This window comes from Peromyscus californicus, unplaced genomic scaffold (genome assembly GCF_007827085.1).
Source record: "Peromyscus californicus insignis strain IS unplaced genomic scaffold, ASM782708v3 Scaffold_6__1_contigs__length_162567912, whole genome shotgun sequence".
NCBI classification, from domain to species: domain Eukaryota; kingdom Metazoa; phylum Chordata; class Mammalia; order Rodentia; family Cricetidae; genus Peromyscus; species Peromyscus californicus.
Window position 1 is genome coordinate 81,874,223 of NW_026294584.1, and position 23,846 is coordinate 81,898,068.

The 23,846-nt window shown below is 40.2% G+C and overlaps 1 protein-coding gene across 3 annotated transcripts in view; it reads left to right on the forward strand.

Annotated features, from left to right (window-relative positions):
- Nucleotides 1-23,846, forward strand: part of Prdm5 (PR/SET domain 5) — a 168,642-nt gene that overhangs the window by 130,937 nt on the left and 13,859 nt on the right. The gene's annotated exons all lie outside the window — the stretch shown is intronic.

The window sequence follows — 23,846 nt, forward strand, 5'->3', positions numbered from 1 at the left end:
TGGAAATGTAGCTGAATGCATTACAGGGTGCACCACAAGCAATGTGTCATTTTCTTTCCGAGCGGTTACCACCTCTCACTGCATTGGTGTTCTGTTATGTATACCTTTTCCAGATGCAAACTTCTGTCTCCTGTGCTTTAAAATGTTATGTGCCACCTATCCTATGTTCAGATGTGTTACTTTGCTCGCAGTCCAGCTCAAGCACAAGTACTTCTAATCTTGGTAGTCTGGGGTGGTGGCAGGACAACACAAATTTCAAGGCCATTCTTAGCTTCATTGGGACCTGGAGGCTAGCTTGCACTAGAGATATGTCTAACAGAGAGAGAGAGGGAGAGGGAGTGGAAGAGGGAGAGGGAGAGGGAGAGGGAGGAGAGGAGAGGATTCTTAGCTTCATTGGGACCTGTAGGCTAGCTTGCACTAGAGATCATGTCTAACAGAGAGGGGGGGGAGAAGGAGGGGGAGGGGGAGCGGGAGAGGAGAGGATATAACTAAGTATAAACTACATCGCAAGCTACAAAAGATTAAACAAGTATTATAATATATAATAGTATAACTTAAATAAGTAATAGTCAAGATACTTATTTTCACAATGAGTATTAATAAAGAAGCTTAAGTTAATTTTAAACAGTTTAAGAGTTATTTTAGGACTGGTGAGATGGGTCAGCAGGTACAGGCACATGGTGAGGACACTGGTAATTTGAGTTGGATTCCTAGGAATAATGTGTTGAAAAGTGACTATTTGTAATAGCAAAAGGTTAGCAACCACTTTTTTGAAGGATATTGCTTGCAATGTGAATTACATTCATAGAATGGATTGCTGGTTTATTGTTGTCAAACTTGACACAAACCTAGACTTATTTTGGTAAGAGGGAATTTCAGTTGTCTGCATTAGATTGGCCTGTTGCCATGTCTGTGGGCTGATTTCTTGGTTGTTAATTACTGTAGGAGAACTAGACATTGCTATCCCAAAGCAGGTGAACCTGGGCTGTATGAGAAAGATACTTGAGCAAGCCAGGTGGTGCCACTTCCAGATCTTGGATTCAGTTCTTGCCTCCAGATTCCTGCCTTGAGTTCTTGCTCTGGTTTCTCTTGATGGACTGTAAAGTGTAAGGTGAAATAAAGTCTTTCCTCCACCCCACTCCACCCGCCCCCCGACAAAAAGAAAAATGTGAATTGATTCCAGCTGTTGTTCTACCTTCTCCACATGTGTGCTACAGGACACCGGTGAACACACACACACACACACACACACACACACACACACACACACACACACACACGTAATAAAAAGTTATTTTATATGTGAGTAGCCATAAAATGAAAGTAATGTATTTATGTTAAAGATGCCAATATCTAGGCAGAAAGCATCCTAGTTCTCTGCATTAGAAAGTAGCAATGTTGACCACAGTGCACCTTACATTGTTTCACTGGTTATTGGAGACAGAATCATCATACCATAGAACAAGCTCTGTAAATTGCTGCAGGGGAAAAAAAACACATACTGTTTTTGTTGCTCTAGAGAAAATAATAATTTCCAATTCAGTGAACTTGGTTCTTTACCTCAATATAAGTTATCACTGAGAATAATACTAGTGGTTAAGTACAAATAAATACAAATTGAACCAACCATGCCAAGTCACACATCTCCGCGATCATTTCAAGCCTTCAGATTTATTTACTTGTAACTTATTTAAGCCTCCTAGAAGCTGAGAGAGCCGTGATCATTTCTGACAAAGTGAGAAAGCAAGGCAAGGACATGCAGCAATGTACGGCTGCCTGTAGAAGCTTCTCCTGTACCGACTTGCTCCTTCCTGTCTGTCCATCACTGTGACAGAGTAGTGAGATTAAACAGTGTGAGAAAGGTTAGACACAGTGTCACTCCTGGTCTCATAGGTTAAGGCTATGGTCAGTTGAGTCTGCTGCTCTAAGCTTAAGGCAAAGCAACAACATCATGGTGGAAGAGAACAGCAAAACAAAAGGTGTTCCTGCCATGGCAGCCAGAGGGAGGCAGAGGAGGAGCTGGGGACTCATCTCCACAAGTATGCCCTAGGTCCTTTACCATGGCTTGTTCGACTATGAACTCACCCATGGCTTCCCCCACTGGTGAAGTTAATGCCTGTGTAACCCAGCCATCTATCACCACTGCCAACTGCGGACGATGTTTTCAACACATGAGCCTTTGGAGCTCCTGTCCAAACTGTAGCTACATTTTTTTCTTGGCTTCATTCATTTAAATGTTTTCTCACTTTATTGACTTTGATAAGTTCTCCTATGTATTTCCAAACAAAACAAATAATAAAGACTCCAAATTTTAGTCTCACTTTTTTTGTTTAAAATAACATCCAGACAGAGTGTACAGTGTTTGTTGGCAGATGTACAATGCCAGGAGTTCTCAAGCACTACCTGCACAAAAAGTAGATCCCAGCCACTGATGAGAAAGAAACAACCCAGAGTCTAGAAAAAAAAATCTCAGATCTGCTTCTCCCATCAGACACTTTGATTTCTCATTTCATGCATGTGCTATCTCAGACAACTTTCCTTTTGAAATTCTATTCCCTAAGCATTGAATAACTACAGATATTCTTTTCACATAGATCCAAGTTTTGCAAAGCATACTAAGATTATCACCAAGTACAGTCGCATCATTGTCAAGAACCAAAAGACATTTTATAAAAGCTAGAGAGGAGCAGTTTCCACAAGCATATTTCTAGAGAGTTATTAGCACTGTGTAGACTCAGCTCAAAGATGCTGTTACATTGGTGCCGTAGCATGTTTTACTTTCAATTCTACATTTGTATCTATTGTTCACCTAGCTCGATTTCCAGACTCCCACCACCACCATGTTGGTATTTTTTCAATCCATTAAAGCAATAAAAAAGTCCATCTTTTTCATTAAATTCTTACATATTATATGTAAGTATTTTAAGTTCGCCATAGGGGTACCTTTGGGCCTCCTTATATTGACTGTCCTATCAACAATCAATAGGAAATTTAGGGAATTATGCTTTGCTCTGACACATAGTGACTGTTGATGTATGTAAAATAGTAGAGAATACCATTTGTGCCTGGAAATGGGTGTCTGAGCCAAACAGGAGTAAGTGGCTTAGACTTTTTAAAAAGAACATGTTTTTACATATATATATATATATATATATATATATATATATATATATATAATGTTATAAATAAATATATTTAAATATATATGTTATTATATTTAAAATATTGCTGGTTTTTAAAAACCAGGCATCAAGATAATGAATTATATGAGTGCAGTATCAGTACTAACACGATTGAAGGAAAAAGCAGTTTGTGCCAGATGAACAAAGTTGTTAGGGCAGCAGGAATGAATGGTGAATGCTGAGGGTAGGAAAAGGCAAGAATCTCTGTTCCTGAAGGACTGTGAGTGGCTTTGAGAACAGAAAGGTATCTTTTAAGGACAAGAATCAGCTTGGAATACTGATATGAACATATGATGTGGTAAGCATCAAAAGCTTAAAAGGCAAAAAGATCCAGCCTTCTTGAGTGAAATAGGGAAAGAATGAGTTGATATGTAAGGATGCTCATGTGGAGGGAATGGTTGAAAAACATGGAGAATGGGCTAGGCAGACATGACTGCATGAATAGAGTGAGAGTTCCCTACAGCTTTGGCTAAAATGGCCGGTTCACTGTGAGCAGAGGCTGGGGATGAAAGCTGAAGTATGATTCAATTGAGACAGGCTGGGCTGAAGTAGTTTCATTTTGAGTGGAGGAATAACATGATCAGGTTTACCTCTCAGGAAGGTACTGAAGTCATGCTTTGATATGGACTGAAGACAGAAGCCTCAAGGCCATGAACTTAAAGAGTGACTTCCACTTGGTGACTGTGGGACTTGAAAGTAGGAAACAGATGCAGGGGCTCCTTTGAGATAAATGTCAACATGACTGTTCATACATTATATGTCCATGATGGTGAAGATTCACAAAGAAACTGGAGAGCCTAGGAGAGATGTATTGAGAGTTGTGGTGTTCTACATAGATACAAGGTAGCTTAGCTAGTAGATTTAAAGAAAAAGAGGAGAGATTAGAAGATGCCAACAAGGTTCACTATTGTATAGATCAAGAAATTCAGACTTTCACTGAGATGAAACATATATGCAGAGTACCTAGGTAAGTCCCTTATAGGCTTCCTGATTAGTTTTCTAACTCAATAGAAAATGAATTTTTAAACTCTTCCTTTATACTGTTCTGAATTTCTTTTTTTTATTTATATAATATTTCCCCATTCTTCTCTGATTCTGTTAATTTTCTCTTTCTTTCATTTGGTTAATTGGGCCAAGGGTCTGTCAATCTTATTTATCTTTTCAAAGAAAGAATTACATATTTTTTTTCTATTTCATGAATTTCTGCCCTGGGTTTTATTATTTCTTACTGTTTACCAGATTTGGGTGTGGTTTGTTTTCATTTGTTCAAATTCTTGAGGTGTACCATTAGGTTATTTATCTTTGCTCTCTTTGATTCTTTGATTTTGTTTTGTTTTGTTTGTTTGTTTTTCAAGGCAAGACTTCTCTGTGCAATAGCTCTGGCTGTTCTGGAACTTGCTTTGTAGACCAACTACCCTCAAACTCACAGAGATCTACCAGCCTCTGCCTCTCAAATGCTGAGATTAAAGACATGTACCATTATTGTCAGACTGTCCTTGATTTTTTAATGTAGGAACTTAAAACTGTTTTAGTTTGAAGCCTTTTTGTCACATACTAGGATAGTGTTGATGAGTCCCATGGGATTGGAATATTCTTTTCCAAATGTTCATTCTAAAATGGTGCCTTCCTTGAAGGTAAGGTAAGTTTTTCTGTAGACAATAAAAATATAGATGCCTAACACTCCTCAGCTTGCCGTTTTTTTTTGTTTTTTTTTTTTTTTTCTTGTCCTGCTATGTGGCTTGGGTGTAGCTAGGGAATGACTCAAGAAAGCACTTCAGCATGCCACACTTATAGAAAAGTAAGGCTTTTCCTAGACTCCATGTGGCCCTTCCTCCTTCTTCAGAGCCAGTGGTAAATACTTGTGCCTACAACCTAAAGACTCTGCCCACATCCACTGGTTCAGTAACACAAAGGCAAGAGTTATTGTTAGCCTCCTCACCTACTTTCACATCTGTCAAACATCTCCTGGGAACTGTTGCCACAGCTGAAATAGGCACAATGCTTTAACTAAAAGATAAATGGAACTTAGAGTTTATTATCATTTTATCATAGAAATAAGAGAAAGTGCACAGAATTTCATGTGAAGGGATTATTTATAGACTATTTAGTTAAGTTGAGTAGCATTATGATAGGAATAAAATCCATCTGCTATATGTTGAAAATACTTATGATGGCTCATGGTCTTTCTGATTATCTCATAGAATTTCTTAAAAACTCAAAGCAAAAGCCTTCATCTTAGGAGTCTCTGACAGTTTCTATTTACCTTTGCTTAACAATGATTTCAAACAGTTAGTTGTTACCTACAGGGAACTCCTGAATAAAGACACTACTTTGACTAATGTGTTTTGTTTCCAGTTGAATCTCTTTTAAGATTTGGAAGAATATAGCATCTATGCCATGTGCTATATAGAGAAGGAAAAGTTAGGGGAAATTAAACAGTCAGATCAGGACAGGGATCTTGAGGGGAGGACTCATGGTATAGGAAATGCTGAGAGGAGTCTCCATGTCAACAACCTAGAGGAAGGTGCTGTCAAGGAAAGGTCAGAAAAGAAGACAATGTAATAGCGATAGCTACATGGATGACAGTAAAAGAAAAGAGCAGCTTAGCTTCTCTGGGCTGAAGCTCAGAGGTTGAGGGACCAGCAGAAACAATGTGGTACATCAGCAAAGGGACAGAGGGCCAGCCATTAGCATCTTTAAGGAAAATCCCACCCCATGCTTAGTCGTACTCTTGGAGTTTTAGAATATATGTAACCATATTAAAAGTTCTAAGAAGTGCAAGATACATTTTATTGTAGTTTCCTTAACATAGTCTTTGCCTGGAAAAACACAGAGAGATCACGAGCATAAGCAACAAGCAAGAGAGTAAAAGGCTCATAGACTTTGAATTCTAATATCCCACTGGGGCTAGTGTCCATGAAGTGCAATTTCAGAAATGCTGGTCTACCAGACACAGCAACACTTGTAAAGATCAACTTGGATCATGAATCTCAGTTACTAAATCAAAACCTAAACAAGCAAAAGCAGCCCCATTAGCTTCTCACTGCCCATGGGTTATATATAGTTCAATGGCTGTGTCTGAGTAACCCGGACTCCCCATCGTCTCATGTTTCTGCACACCTTCTTTCCCAAGGCACACAGGTTCAATTGGCTTTAGCCAGTCAGGACTATGTTTTTTTCCCAAAATTTGCTAGGTCTGTCTAGGCTCTCACTTCCTTACCTGCTGTTTCCCAGAAGAATGTAGCTTTCCTTAAAGCTCTTAGCAGGCATCACTTTTTGAGAAGTTATCTCTCACTCTATCACTGTTATTTTCGATTATCCTGTATTGACCCAGACTCTCCACTTTTATATCATTATTTTCCATTTCTTTCATACAGCTTAGTTTACTCATTCATTCTTCCATACATACTTGTCAGATGGTTTTATACTTTATTCTTACTGGAATTTGTTTTTTTCTGTAAAAAGAATAGAGACTCTCTGAATAGATTTCTATCAATGTTGGAAGGACCAAATTTTAAGGCCTGGTCTCAGCTACTGGGAGTCAAGATCTAGATATGCCCAGATGAAAGGCAAGAACCTGTTTTGCTCAGTTGTATGCTCTACAGAGAAAAAGCAGTGTGTTTGGTGGAAATTTACCAGTGTGAAAGACAAAGTAGCTAACTTATCCCTATGGAAACCAAGCTAGGTTCAGTGAGGAAGTCTGAATTGCATCACAAGCCATGATTGTGAGCTTTCCAGAGAAAGGAACAGAGGTGGCTAGGCCATACTACATAACTGAGTGCTATATGCAGGGATGTTAAGTTATACAGGCCATGCTACATAACTGAGTGCTGTGTGCAAGGATATTAAGTTGTGTTTTGTTTGCTGAAGAGGAGCCTGAACTAAAAGAGGGCATGATGTGCTGGAGAGAAGTAGAGCAGGAGGTGTGGGACTAGGCAAGTTCTGCATGATTGTAGAAACTTTTTGTACCAAGACGGGAAGACAAGATTGACTCTATAGGACTGTAAGACCACAGAAGATTTTATTGGTTTCCCAGTGAATGAATGAAGCAATAAGATAAGCAATAAGCCTTAGTACTCCCTTGCTTGTTAGAAATAAAAGTCTATGAAATAAAAACAGATGTTCACCCCCAAACAACTCTCTCTTTCTTGAACTGCTTTAAAAATTTTTATATTGCATTATTTTTTTATATTACAAAAGTAGTCTCACAGGTTGAAACTAATAATGTTGTAACTCAGATTCTAAGACTGCAGTTATTGCTAATACTACAAGAACAAAATATAGGGCATATGTTAGTCAATTTTTTTTTATTGTTGTGACAAAATCCCTGAGATAAGCAACTGAAAAAGAGAAAGACTTCTCTTGGCTCCTGGGGTCAGAGACATCAGCATATGGTGGTCTGGCCATGTTGCTGTGGGTCTGTGGAGAAGCAGCACACACATTGGGGAGCATGTCAGGTGGGGAAAGAGAAAGCAGGTAGGGGCTGGTGTCTTAAAGGGCACACCACCCAGTGATTTGATTTTTTTCCATTAAGCAGCCATCTCCCAAAGGCACCAGAAGCCAGAAATCCAGCCATCCAAACATCGTCTGAGGGAATTTAAAATTCAGTCAGGGCACAGCATTCCTATAAGTTTTAAAAATAAATGATAGCTTGGTCACAACTAGTTCAGTCTGAAGTCATTGGAAGCACAAGTGGCAGTTGGTCCTGTCTATTCCTTTAGTGAGAATTTAAAGGAGAATGTGTGGGTGACTTGATGTAGCTAATTATGTTAAGAAACTTTCTTTCTGTGAGTTTGCCTGTGGTGTTATTGTATTTGAAATAAATGGAAGCTGAAAAAGGTGTAAGTCAAAGAGCAGGAATATTATACCATTATCTAGTTGTTTGGTGTTTCAGACTTTAATGCCATTTTTAAAATGTCTCATTTTGAGTTTACCCACATATTATTTTGCATTACCTTACCTTGGAGATCAATGCTACTATTGAATAAGGAATCTGGTTCCATAACATAAGGTATTGGATACACAGAATCAATTTAATAGCTAGGAATTAGTATTTATTATTATTATTATTATGACAATTTGTCTTCCTTCTTTTTGAAGATTAGAGACTTTATAACTTTATTAATATAGAAAAGATAAAATTTCAAAACATAAGTCATAAATCAGCACACATGATTATTTAATGTCAGGTATAAGCAATGTATTTTATAATGAATGCATAGACATTAACAATTATATGCATCAAGAATGCACCCCGTAGTACTTACGTGTCTGGGGTCTAATCAGAAAATCTTCTCAACAGGCATATGAACCATATATAATATATGCCATCTTAAGAACAGAAAATAAGTCAGTTAACACTTACTTTTTCATGTCGAGTTGTCAGTCTTTTAGACAACTTATGTGCTTTCATCAAGAATAGCACTGTTCTTTTTAAAATTTAAAATATAATTACATCATTTTTACACTGTCCTACATCTCCCATGGCTCCAGCCTTCCCTCCCAAATCCATGGCCTCTTTTAAAAAATGATTATTGTTACATATATATATATATATATATATATATATATATATATACACAATATATATATATATACAAAATAAATATATATATACAAAATAAATAAATAAATAAATAAATAAATAAATAAATAAATGTACCCTGCTGAGCCCATTTAGTGTTACTTGTACATGTGCCTTTAGGCTTGACTGCTTGGTATTGGATAACCACATGGGGGATCATTTAAAAGACTAATTCTCCCTTTGTCAGTAGTCATTAATTTCCCGTAGCTCTTCACCTAGGGCTGGGGTCCCATGAGGTTCCCCCATCTGTGTTGGAGTGTCTGCTAGTGTTGTCATTGTTCAAGTCTTGGGTAAGCAGCCATATTGTTGAGATTTTATGGGTGTTGCTTCCTTGTCATGTATAGAAGACTTAATCTTGTGGCAGGCTTCTTGGTCCTCTGACTCTCACAATCTTTTGAGCTCCTTTTATGAGCTATTCTCTGAGTCTTGAGTATAAAAACTATGTTGTGTATCCTTTGGTGATGTTTGGGGATGGACACCCCATGGTCAGTTGTTCTCTGGATTTTGACTAGCTGTGGCTTTCTGAAATGGCTTCTGTCTGCCACAAAAAGAAGCCTTGTAGATGAGGGATGAGAAGAATAAATAACACAAAGGATGGTTGAAACAGCCATAGGGAATCATACTATTTTATATTTATTTAAAGTTAAAATTACATGATATATTGCATGTGTATATTTTTAATGAAGTTTTGCCAGTTAGGATGATAATGCCTCCCCCAAGAGCAATAAACTATGTAGCAAAAACTTCCATTTGAGTTGTTGGTCAAGGGAGTCCAAGAGACTCCTAAAACAATATGGCTGTTGCTCTTTTGCTTGGTTGCCTTCCAGAAGTTGAAGGTCCCATTTGCTGAAAACACCATACTCCCTGAACACAGGACTAAGAGGATTTGAGCTGGATCTGACCTGAAAGCCTCCTCCCTGGGAACTGACTTTGATCATCCCAGAAGGTGCTCTGCAAGCTACCAAGGAGAGAAAGCATTCAGTAGTCTACCTAGCTCTGACACCTATGAACCACAATAATGACCAAAATGGAAAGATATCTTTGAAGGTATCTTGGCAGTAACAAGCAGCTATCTAATTGGATTTATGGTCCACTTAAAAGGATGTAAACTGTGCCTGGTTTCCCAAGGCTAGCTAGGTCACCGATCTTAGAGAAGAACTAATACTGCTACTTTCCTAAACCAGTGTAATTCTGAACTATAAATAATTATCCTATGCTCACTGGTAAGGGTAGCTCTCACCCCTCATCAGAGCTGATCCTCTTAATCTACTCAAATTCCTACCCTCACCTTGAGACAGTCCAAGATCAGTTTGAGGGCCTCATCAGAAACACTAAAATTAGCCAATTTCTGTCCTAGCTCTTGTGAACCTTACTTCCTGTCACTCAGGGTTTGTCACAGTGACAGAAAGTCTAGGTTTCTGTTATTAAAGAGAAGAGCATAATTTTTACATTAGCCAAATTTACAACCTTTTCCAGCTCCCTAGACCTATTTGGGTTGTCTTGTTAACTAGAATGTCCTTCTGTGTTTTAATACTGGTTTTCCCATCTGGAAACAACATTTTAAAAACAAACCAACAAAGGCCTGCACTTAGGTAAATCACATCCACCTTGTTTCTCAATATTTGAATCCTTGGCTAAGGGCTTCATCCATGAAGAGTCACTGTATTGAATATTTTACTGAACTGATCTCATTAAGTTGTTGTCTCCCTCAAATTACAGAATTACAGAATGCCCTCTCCAGTAGCCATTCAGACACAAATAAACCCACAGAGGCTTATATTATTTTCAAACTATATGGCCTCATGGCTCAGGCTTCTCACTAGCTAGCTTTTACATCTGAAATTAACCCATTTCTACAAATCTATACTTTGCCATGTGGCTTGTCACTTACCATCTTGCTTCTCCTGGCAGTGGCTAGCGGCAGCTCCTCAGCTCTGTCTTTTTCCTTCCTCTCTCTCTCTGGTTGGAATGTCCTGTCTAACCTTATTCTGCCTCACCATTGACCAAACAGCTTTATTTATCAACCAATCAAGGCCACACATATTCACAGCATACAGAATGACATCCCACAGCACTTCCCCATTTCCTTGTAATCAAAAAGGAAAGTTTTAACTTTAACATGGTAAAATTACATATAACAAAACAGTTATCAGGCAAGAATTACAGTTATAATATCTAGTCTATTTGTAATTGGCAAAATTAAAGAAAATATTCTATCATCTATGCTATATTTGTGAGTCTAAAGTTTCATACCTAATTTATCTTTTATCATAACCAAGAAAAATTATAATTATAACTATCTAGTCTTCAACTGCATCAAAGACCTCAGAAAGATATAATATTACCTAAGTAAACAGGAAATGCATTGTAAGCAACTTCCAAAATTCTGGAAATGACAGAGACAACTGCCTGCCTGGACAGTCATCCAAAGTTCCTCTGCAACTTTGGGGCATCTATCTTCAGTCTAGAGTCTCTCAGTCGCTTCCCTCTGCATCCTGTAGAATGTCTGGCAGTTTATTCTGTGAAGCAGGAACCTGAAGGACCATCTCACCTTGCAAAGTTCAGTGGTCACCTTCTTATGGGTCCTCCATGTCCAGTAGATACAACATTTTGTCAAGCAGTCCAGGCAAGAACAGTTTCTTGACCAAATGGCTATTTTGTCAACAAGAAGATAAACTCCATATGGAGTGTCTTAGACATTCATCTTTCTCTTTGAAGTAAATCGGTACTGCCAGGAGTAGATGTGTCTCATTGTCCAGAAAGCCTAAGTTTTTAAAACATTTTAAATGCCATATTCTTTAGGTCTTTGAAGTGTTTGAAGATTACCTACCTAATTGAATTGTATCTATGTATACCTAGAAAACTTAACATGACTGTAAGTTTGACTATCATAGAAGACTAATTAATAATCTGTATTTCTTAATTATCCATTACAATTTAAATGAGTTACATTAACAGAATACCTTAAATGAGAGTAGAAATATATATATGTATATATACATATATATTTAGTATAACAAAATCGACTCTAAATTTGTATCAATAAACTAAAACCCATATCAATGTAAAACATTTTTATACAAGTTGTTACTCTTTAAAAGTAGGTTCATTAATCTACCCTTTCATCCTATCATATCTACATTATCCCCTTTTTGTCTTTAGAAAGAGATTGCATTTATAATCAACCTGCTTTAAATAAAAATAAACATTTATAAACTATTTTGGGAATTTGGGCATAGCTTTTTGTACTACTTCCTGCTGGTTGAGGGAACTGGCAATCTAATGGGGATCCTGAGAAGATTAAGAATTATGGTCAAGTCCTGACTAGAGTAGTCTGTGACACTATATTCTCTGAGTCAGTTGCCTTGAAGCTGTTTTTGGATGTTGAATCATCTGGGCCACTCAGGGGGTCTTCCTTGATCAGACCATATTAGCCTGGAAGCAATCCACAGGTTCTCATCTTCTGTGGAAACAAAAGCAGAACCTCTTTTCCAAAGTAACATATCCTTAGACATATGTTATATCCACTTTTGAAGTCCAGATACTATATATGTATATGTATGTATGTATGTATGTATATATATATATATATATATATATATGCTTAACTCAACAGCTTTTACAATCACATGTCTTTCTACAGTTTAAAATCCCAAAGACAATATAATCCAGACTCTCTGTGTGATTTCCCTGTTTACATGGCTTATTTTTTATATTACTTTTACTGTCTCTTTAAAGACTTTATTTTTTAAAACTATCTATTTCTTTATATAACTGTCTATCCTCCTTTTCCTCTTTCTTCCAAGCCTACATACATTTTTACACACATTATAAACTGTTTAGGGTTTTATTTATCTGAATCTGTTTTATTGTGAATCTATAATCCTTCTCTGACCAGGAGAAATTTTAAACTGCTGAACTGCTTGGCTAGGACCAACACGATAACCTTGGCTGCTGACTCTGCCCACTTCAGCTTCTTAATATGGTGGAAGTATGCCTGCCACCAACCCTGGGAAGCAGTGTGTGTATGTGTCTAAGAAGTAGTGTGTTGTCCAGAAACCTCTTCTTCTTCCTTTTTTTTTTTTTTTTTTTTTTTTGTACTAGCAAAGACCACCATGTACCATGCTGCATGGCTTGCAGACGCCACTGTGTACAGTGGCAGGAAACTGCCGTGCTGCACTCAGGCCCATACGTATGCCATGAGACTGCCATACTGTAGCTCAAGTCCGCACGCCATGGCGTCTCTATACCTTGGAGTCTCTATATCTTGACCCACGTGAGACATAAAGTAGAAAGCTGTTTTGGGCTCCATTATTGTGAGTTTAGAAGCCCTTTTTATAAACTCTTTGGGGCATTATGGAAATTCAAGAGCCTCACATTGGTATGCAAAATGTAGCCAGAAGGTTTCTCCGGTCCTGTCCAAGCCCTGCAGTCAGGACAAATTTCTCACCCACAGTCCTGCAGCCTTTTATAAAATAATCAAACAGAGGCTTAATATTAATTATAACTGCTGACCATTAGCTCAGACTTATTACTGACTAGCTCTTACACTTAAATTAACCAATAGTTCTTATCTATGTTTAGCACATGGCTTGGTCCCTTTTCTCAGTTCTTCCTTGTCATCTTGCCTCCTCTGTGTCTGGCTGGTGACTCCTGACTCAGCCTTCCTCTTCCCAGAATTCTTGTCTGCTTCTCCCGCCTATACTTCCTGCCTGGCTACTGGCCAATCAGCATTTTATTTATCAACCAATCAGAGCAACACATATTCACACCATACAAAATGACATCCCACAGCACAGAGGTCCTGCTGTTCAGCTCCAGGGCTAGCTGACTGCTGAGTGCACTGCAGGATCTCACCAATCATCTACTGAGCAGACCATAATGCATCAAAGTGTATTTAGATGTCCGAGACACACTAGCTCAGGTGCTTCTTCAGTTCCTATAGCTCCCACAGGAACATTTCAACAGCTCCTGCATCTGACTCAATCCCATCCCTTTAAGGACCTGAGTACCATGGTGGCATAGAACAACTTCATGTCCCTGGATGGTCCCTATACAATAATTAATCCAGCTGTTTCAAGGATGTGAACTAAATCTTGTGAAGCTAGTATGTGAACAAAGAATCTATGCAGAACACTTTGATGAGTTAGCTAAAATAAAACTCTATAAATATTTAGCATTTATGCTAATTGCTCCCTTCCCACCACCATATTATCTTTAGACTTTAATAATATATTTCAAGATTAAATGGAAGCATGGTCCATGCTGTCTGAGTTTTCATTTGCTTTAGAAAAGGCAGTATAGAGACAATTGTAAAAGAAAAGTCATTGTTCTTAGAAAAGTAATACAATTTTCTATACTATTTTCTTTCTAAACATAATTTTACTTGTTTTTCATTCTATTCAGAGAGCTCTAATTACTAAAGTATCATAGGAATCTTGAAATAAAGACATCTATTTATACAAATTCCCATTAATAGATTCCAAAAGCAATGATACACTGAAGCTCATACATAATTTCCTTTCTTTTTGTAAAGTCATATAATTATATTTTCATAATCTGTGTGGCTTTTTTCAGTTTGGACTTGCAGTATTTATTAATATGCATATTGTGATTACAAGTAGACATAAGCTGGCTAATATAAGACATAGATACCTTTTCTGAGGCCTTTTGTACCACACATTAAGGTGAGAAGACACAGTTATACTACTATCTCATGTAAAATTCGAAGGCTGGAAGGCTCAGTGAAGTATGTAGTTTATCCAGAGTCACCTAAAAGTGATTGGCATCAAGAATGGAACTTGCATATCTTTGTCTGTGAAGTTAATTTTTATTATATCTGTCTAGTTATCACAGTGTTATAACATATTGCTTTCCATAGTATATAAACCAGTCTTTTAGGATTAGTGTCAGTTTCTTCTCTAGCTCTGTAACAGCAGTATGTCATAGGTCAAGTTGATAGCAAGGTCAGAAAGTAGCCCTGTGATCCAGGCTTTGAAAGATCTTGTGGACCTCTTGTTATATATCTAAATGTCAAGATTGTAGAGTCTGGAAAATGCATCAATTTTATTGTTGATAGTATTCCAGTTCCATAAAGAAAACTGAGACCTTAATAATTTAGGGCAGTGGTTCTCAGCCTTCCTAACGCTGTGACCATTTAATACAGTTCCTAATGTTGTGGTGACCCCCACAATAATTTTGTTGCTACTCCCTAACTGTAATTTTGCTAATGTTATTAATCATAATGTAAATACTTGGTATGCAGGATATCTGATATGCAACCCCCAAAGGGGTCATGACCTACAGGTTGAGAACTGATGGTTTAGATCACCAATTCGGGCTTCAGTTTAAAATATAGGTGTGGATGTCTTCACTCAAAGAAGGCATCACTCTTCGTTTTTACTCTAAAAGAAGCAGTTACTCAATCAGCGTTTAACTGACCCTGATCATATTCATGCTGAAGTAAGATCTGCTGATCCTGAGTGAGGCTAGGACTCTGGCTTTCTATTTCTTTACTTCATGCATATATCAAATCTGTGTGCTCTATGCAGGTTATCTTTCATTACCAAGGAAACCACTTCCTGCTCTGGTCCTAGATACAAACCTTTTGGGGTAGACTTCAGTTCCTCTGCTTCTGCTCAGTATTTAAACACAATGCTCAGAAAACCGCTCTGTGCTGTAAGTGTCTATCTAGCCAGTTCTGGTCTCAATTATAGGTTGCCTCTTATAATTATACACTTGAGAATTCCCAGTCAAATCATACTTGCCTCCCTACATACAAATCATAGGCATGTCTCCCTAATAAAAAATAGGAAGTTCAGATGCCACATGTGTGTGACCTCAGTGACCTCTCTAGAGAACACTAGATATTGATATTAAAAGCCTCATAAAGACATCCAAGGCAAAGCTAGTAGAGAATTAGGTCAGATGTTGACTGACAGGCAAATGGATGAGAATTTACACATCATACTCATATCTGTAATCCTAGCACCCGATGTCAAGACAGGAGGATTGCTGCCAGTTCAATGTCATCTTGGGTTACATATGAATTCAATGTTAGCCTGAACTATAGTGTAGGATACTGTCTCAAAAATACATACATACAGCCGGGCGGTGGTGGCGCACGCCTTTAATCCCAGCACTCGGGAGGCAGAGGCAGGCGGATCTCTGTGAGTTCGAGGCCAGCCTGGACTACCAAGTGAGTTCCAGGAAAGGCGCAAAGCTACACAGAGAAACCCTGTCTCGAAAAACCAAAAAAAAAAAAAAATATCATGAAGATTAGATACTGTTAAATGTATGTGGAATCAGTAGAGAATGCAAGTGTGTGTAATTTAGTTTCTTATATCATTGTATGTTTAAGGTTGTAAATGGAAATAATAGGAACCAGAACTGGGGACAGATTTCCAAACACATTTTCATCATCAAATGTTATTTATTTATATTTTAAGGTTATATCAGAGAGAGGCATTGTTTTCCTAACTTTTTTATGTAATTATGATTCACAGTGACTCTGATGGCTCTGGTTGCTTGTGTCCTTGATGCTGGATTGTAACAGATGAATAGATTTCTGGTTTGAGATTTGGTGTTCTGGCAAACATAAAGTGGGAGGTGGAGTGGTGGATGCACTCTGGAGACTGGTAATCAGATCTGAAGTCATTCACCCCTGGGTCAGTGCTTGAGCCCAGGGCAAATTGCTAGTGACATAAACCATCCATTCAAGGATTAGTTGTCACCAAGATAAAAAAACTGCCATGGTCAGATACTCCTCAGTGATTCTTTTCGGCTTTGGCTAGAAAAGATAGACATTTGAGAACCTCCTTAAACTCTAGGACTACCTTAAGATGTACCAAGTACCTGTCCATACTCCCCCTATAGTCTGTGATCCTAAACATGGTCCAGGTCCCTGACAGCCCTACGTACTAATACACAGCAGGCTGCAGGCTGCAACAGTAAATCCAGGACCACTCTCTTTGCATTGGATTAGTTGCATTGGAGCTAAAACTTTGCTCTTGGAATCTGTTTGTATTCATGTATTTATCAACATACACACACGAGTGTGCCCTTACCTTTCTGCAATGCCCAGTTCCTGCTGCTGCTTCCATTCAGTGAATGACTACATTTGGCTCACCATGACAGTGTGAGTCCAGTTTAACTCTTTGCTGCATTGTCCCTGTTGTGCATATTTGGCTCTGTAGAGGGAATAGACCGAAGGGTCTAAACATGTAAGCAAAGATCGTGTCAGTGCCAAGAAAATGACATTCCACCTGGAAATAGTCTTTAACGTGGAGGACAGTTTATCACCAAGTAATATTTGAGTTATTGACTGAATTTTAGATTTTTAAGTATTAAATTCTACTTCTATCTCCCCATTGGCTAGACATGACTGAGCCCTCAACATCTGTGTTGTGCTGAGGCTCCCCAATGCTAAATGTTCCTTTTCATCTGATACTGAGCTTGGTGCCTGATGCTTCCCTTCCCAGCTCCCATTTTGGTACCTGTAAATGTTGTTATATTATCTGGTTCTCTGAAGAGAGGCATTTTTAGAGGTTGGTGGCATCTAATATTTTGAGAGAAGAGAAACATGCTCATTGAATTCTCTCTGAGTTCTTGAGCCTCACTGTGGCTGCCTTCTCTGTGAAAAATCAGGATTATATAACTGGCTCCTCTGCTGAGTGTGTTGTTTATGTTGACTTAACATGAGGATACTTGGCTGCTAGTAGAAAAACTACCGCAACCACAGTTATGACAGGAGAGGGGACAGTGACTAGGAGATGGGCGCTGGTAGCCCTTCTTATGTTAGAATTCCCTATTCAGAGGCTGTATCTCTCAACCAAGTGACAGATCTGCACTGAGAGCTAAAAGCAACATTATCTTTGTGTAAAAGAATGGTTCAAATCTGAGAACCCTTTCCATGGGGTTTTCTATGTCTTTTAGCTTACTAAAAATAAATACATTGGCTTAACCCAGCCTTTTACCTAACACATTCTGAAAGAGACAATTTTCAATAGCCTGGAGAGTTCACAAATAGCTCTATCTGTAAAAATGTTCTTCCTTAAACAAAAGAAACCAGAAGTACCTAGAAAATGCATTTTGTATGCCAAGTCAGCAACTGACACTTCACTTTACCTGCTCTTTCCCTGTGCTCCAGCACTGGGATCTGTGTGTGCTGGAATATGCAGATCATGTCCATGGTCCTGAGTGCTGCTGTTCCTAGGAAGCTAAATTCTTTGTATCATTACAGAGTGTAACAGGGTATGGGTGGGGTTACATTAGCAGAATCCTTTATGTTTAGTATGTTATCCTGCCAAATGACAACTGAGTGAAAAGTACAAAGATGATGTGTACAGTCCCTAGATGGTATCCAAGTAGGACATTGTTTCAACCCATCATTCCCAACTTAGGGGAATGAAGAGGTTGTTTGGGCAGTATCTTTCTAGATAATCATGACCTTTCTGTTTTGCTGAAAAATAAAGTTTCTTGGGCTATAGGACTGTCAGGGTCAAATCCAGGCTAGTCCTGGGCAAATACAGAGAGTTGGTCACATCCATTGTAGTTCTTGAAATACATCACTGAGTGACCTTCCTGAGGACACAGAGAAACAACCAAAGGCAGCTTGGGAAAAAGTGCCAGTTCTTAGTTGTCCAGAAGCAAATTTCAGACCTGTTGATGAGGAATGGAGCACACAACCAGCTGGATGAATTTTGCATAATATCTCTAAAAGTGATGAAAAGTTTCCATAAATCCATATTTGTGAAATAACTGAGCTCAAATTTACTCACAAAAAAAAGGAAGGGAGGAAAGAAAGAAAGAAAAAGAGAAAGAAAGAAGAAAGAAAAAGAAAGAAAGAAAGAAAGAAAGAAAGAAAGACAGAAAGAAAGAAAGACAGACAGAAAGAAAGAAAGAAAAAGAAAGAAAGAAAGAAAGAAAGAAAGAAAGAAAGAAAGAAGGATGGAAGGAAGGAAGGAAGGAAGGAAGGAAGGAAGGAAGAAAAGAACTGTTGGGTGAACAGAGTAAAAAGTGAGGTCACTAATTTTCTGAATTTAAATTGTTCTACAGTTGCCTTAGACATTAAAAATGTTTATTATTCTCAGATGATATATGAAACCATCCTCACTTACTACAGTAATCTTATGCCATATTTTAATTTTTTAAGTCTTTTTATATTTTTAGAGCATTTGTGTAGTGGGTAGCCATTCCAGCTTTGATCTGGAAGTTCCAACCCCCATTGAGACTTCGGCAACTGTCACGCCTACAAGGCGGGGCACCGGATGGCGGGAGCCGGGATGGTGGGAGCCGGATGGCGGGGAGCCGGATGGCGGGAGCCGGGATGGTGGGAGCTGGGGCCCGCACTTGGGGAGGAGGGGGATCGCCTCACTCACAGTGGTTTTTCGCTGGTCTGGGGGCTAAGCTAGGGAGCTGAGACCGGACTAGCTGCTCCCTTTTTCGGGAATGGAACCGTGTAGGCATTCCCTGGTTCTATGGAAGTTTGCAGGCGGGTTTAGGTACCCGCCAGCCGGGGAGGAGGCTGAGGGCGGAAGCCACCCAGGCCTTTGGAACTTGCCCCACGTTGGGCGCCAGATATTGGTGAAATTATTAAGGCCACTCCACGTAGTTAAAAGGAGATTTATTTAATGGCATAACTTACTAATTAAGGAATAGGAAGGTCGCGGAGTCTGGGGAAGGTGTATCACAGTCCAGCGGTGTTCACTGGAGCTCTGCTCGGTCCACCTCTCCAGTCCAGGGTCCCGCAACAGAGAGAGCGCCCGCCGATCCAGATCTCGGGTCCCCCGGCGCCTCCCTTGGCCCCGCCTTGTAGGCGTGACAGTTGCCGAAGTCTCAATGGGGGTTGGAACTTCCAGATCAAAGCTGGAATGGCTACCCACTACACATTTGTATGACTTTTGAGTCAGTTCAGGTCTGGTAGGCTCTCTACTGGTCATCCCTGGAATCCTCACCTGTGCAAACAGACAGCCTAGTTCTTCCCAGCATTTTCTGAGGCTTGAAAGGATGCATTTCTGCTACTGGCTCCCTGGCGTCTGTGCAGGGTGTTGACTCCACATGTGATTTATGTTGATATGACTTCCTCTGACTTTTGCCCACTGCTTGATGACTTCATTTTGCCTGTTGACATGAACTTGGCTGCCGTGAATACCCTGTTGGTCGTGGATGGATTAGCCACATGTGTGGTAGCACCTTTGTGCTGTGTTCTTATTATTTTCAGAATGGAGTGATCGGAGAAGTATGTTATTTCTTTAGAATTAGACACACCTCTTCTAAGGATGGATTTACACGATTCCCTTCTCCTCTAGACCTCTGAATAAATAGTATGGTTTTACTGAGACATGGATCACACTTACCACCATCACGTATGTCAGACCTGTGCTTGTTATTTTGGGAAGCAGGCAAGTTAACTTAATTCAGTTCTCTGGGGACCAGTTAGAAATGACTCTTAAATGCGAGTTTGTGGCTGTGATGAATTCTTACTTTCTGTCATTTGTACAATTGCATAATGCTCCTCAAATTCATGTGAGTATTTGTTTTTTTGTTTATATTTTGATTCACTATAATTTTCTAAGGTCTAGGAATTGAGCCTAGGGCCTCACACTGATAGACAAGCGCTCTACCACTGAGCTCCATCCTCAGCCCCTATATTTCAAATCATGTGCCATAGAACCTATGAGTTGATAGGCAGGTACACGTCAACTCCATCTAGTCAAGCTGCCATATTTTTTTTTTTCCCTCAGCAGATCCGTTGTGCTCTTCTGGAGGGTAAGGACATTTTGTGTTGGTCTTTCCCCCATTTCTCACTCAGCACCCTCTGATGTCTTTTGCTTATGAGTCATAAGAAAAGAGTGTGATGACTGAGAAGATGAGGTCAGTAGATCAAGTTCATCCCAAACTGTAAAGATTCTAAATATGAGACTTCCCAGAGCTGATGATTGGCTCAACAAGGCTACCAGGTGCCCCTGTTCCTCCAGTGTCTCCCCTCATCTTAGCTCTGCCCGTGTTCTGCATGTAATTCTTAGTAGCACAGGCAGCATCTATCTCCTCACACTAGGAACCACAGTCACTTCTCGTACTCCCGTCTCAAGCCATCCCTGCAGCAGCAGTGAAAGTGCCATCCTGACCTTGCTCAGCCATTCCCAAACACGGCTTCTAATTAGAATCATCAGGTGTCCTCTAAAAACGCCAAAGCCCAGGGCACAACCCCAGTATGAAATCTCATCTCTTCAGGAGCAGACTACAGGCAGCAGCATTTTTGAAGCTCTTCTGTTGATTTCAACTTTTAAACAAACATGGGCTGAGGCTTAGTCTGACCGGCTGCCTTAGTTGAGCTGGGGACCATCTTCCTCCCTCAGAGCAGCTAACCAGGTAAAAGTGAACACTCAACAGAATTGAGCTCTGCTCTGCCTGGCAGTGGTGGCGCACGCCTTTAATCCCAGCACTTGGGAGGCAGAGGCAGGAGGATCTCTGTGAGTTCGAGGCCAGTCTGGGCTACAGAGTGAGTTCCAGGAAAGGTGCAAAGCTACACAGAGAAACCCTGTCTTGAAAAACCAGAAACAAACAAACAGCAACAAAAAAGAATTGAGCTCTGCTCACAGGAACAGAGAGAAGGGAAAGAGCTTTGTGGGCTGCCAGCAATCACGATAATACAGTGGTCTCTGGTCTCAGAGTGGAACTTGTTTTAAATTCTGTTCTCTCTGCCTGACTGTGTGACCTTGGGCAGTTTTAAACTAATGTTTCTTCATCTGTAAAGTGAGGATAGCCATAGAAAATTCCCAGCATTGCTTAACAATTTAAAGAAAAGGGGGTTTGTAAGTGTTTCTATCCCTCTGCCAGGTAGCACGGAGCAGGCAGTCCAAGGGGAAAGTGGCCGTGCAGTGGAGGGGAGCGTAAGAGAAGGAAGAGCACTACTCAGCAGAGACAAACAATGACATCAGGAGGTTTGCAGGCAAATGGATGGGACTAGAAAAAAATCATCCTGAGTGAGGTAACCCAGACTCAGAAAGACAAACATGGTATGTACTCACTCATAGGAGTATACTAGATGTAAAACAGGATGACTGGACTGCTACTCACAACTCCAGGGAGGCTACCCAGTAAAGAGGACCCTAAGAAAGACACAGGGATTGCCCAATGACAGAAAAATGGATGAGATCTACATGAGCAAACTGGACATGACGGCGGCGGGGGGGGGGGGGGGGTGGTAATGAAGGGCAAGGGTCGGGGGAAAGAGAACTTAGGGGAGCGGGAGATCCCAGCTTGGTCAAGAACAGAGAGGGAGAACAAGGAAAGAGAGAGCATGATAAATGAAGACCCCATGGGAATATGAAGAAGCAAAGTGCTAGAGAGGTCCACAGAAATCCACAAAGATACCTCCACAATAAACTACTTGCAAAGGTTGAGAGACAGCCCGAACTGACCTACTCTGGTAATCGGATGGCCAAACACCCTAACTGTCATGATAGAACTCTCATCCAATGACTGATGGAAGCAGATGCAGAGATCCATGGCCAGGCCCCAGGTGGAGCTCCAGGAGTCCAATCGGCGTGAGAGAGGAGGGATTATATGAGCGAGAGATGTTGAGACCATGATTGGAAAAAGCACAGGGACAAATAGCCAAACTAGTGGAAACACATGAACTATGAACCAATAGCTGAGGGGTCCCCATGGAACTGGATCAGGCCCTCTGGATAAGTGAGACAGTCGATTAGCTTGAACTATTTAGGAGGCCCCCAGGCAGTGGAACCGGGACCTGTCCTTAGTGCATGAGCTGGCTGTTTGGAACCTGGGGCCTATTCTGGGACACTTTGCTCAGCCTGGGTGAAGGTAGGAGGGGACTGGACCTGCCTCAACTGAATCTACCAGGCTGAGCTGAATCCCCAGGGGACTCCTTGCCTTGGAGGAGATGGGAATGGGGGGTGAATTGGGGAGAGGGCGGGGGGGGGGGGTGGCGGGAGGAGGGAGGACAGGGGAATCCGTGGCTCATATGTAAAATTAAATTAATTATAAAATTTAAAAAAAAGAGAGAGCAGGAGGAGGCCAGCAGGCCTGGCTGCCACCGCTGCTGCTCAGCTCATCTTCTCAGGATGCCCTTAGAGGAGCATGGACCAGATCGCAGCTTCTCCCCCATGACGGAAGTTGACACCTTGGGAACTCACCAGTGCCTGGCCGTAGCCAGTTCAGTGACTGGGGCTTTCTGAGAGTGGGCTCCAGACACAGAGTTATTAAAAGGATTCCAAGGCAACTTGAATCATCAGGCATGGTGAAATGCAGTGGTCCACAATCAGGACAGAATGAGGGATGTGTTTTCTCTGCTGCAGGTTGTCTTGCTGCTCTGGTGACTAACTGAAGTCATGCATGTAGCTCCAGCAAAAGCACATCTAAGTAGTTCGCATGGTTCTTGCCTATTTTATGCCTGATAAGCTCCTGTACGCCCTCTGTGCATGTAATCGGACTTTCTGGCTTCCCACTTATTTTACAAATTACTGTATGAACCCCAAGAAAGAATTAATCAGAAAGGGACAAGGTATCTCCTTACAACACTTTTATATAAAAATTAGATTCTATTCACTGTGCTTATTTTTAGTTTCCTATGTGTGGACTGTGCATTTCATTCTCCTGGTTTATGAGAAGTGTGTTTTCCATTAGCTACAATGCAGAAGCAATTACGGATATGCTGTGTAGAAACCTGCTTTAAATATTCTCCTAGCTCTCAAAGGCTTCCCTATGAGTTGTAATTTTTAGGTGCTTTGTTTACTAGTCCAAGAGTGTGTTTTGTCATATGTTGAAAGACCACACTGACTATGAAAAATAAGATGGTGAGTAAAAACCCAGAGAAGCTGTAAACATCTGTGAGAGTTTGCTCGGCAAGGCTGCTTATAAGAGGGAAGCTCAATACACATGGATTGTGTGCAGCTGGTGGTGCATGTGTGCTCACAAATGGGCCATTAAGAGGAGCTGTTAGATATATGACCAGCCGTTCTTCAGACTATAGATCTGTACTGTTAGCTGTGTGTAATAGAAACTAGAGGGACCACACTCACAAACCTTTCTCTAAACTGCAGCTCTGATTCTAT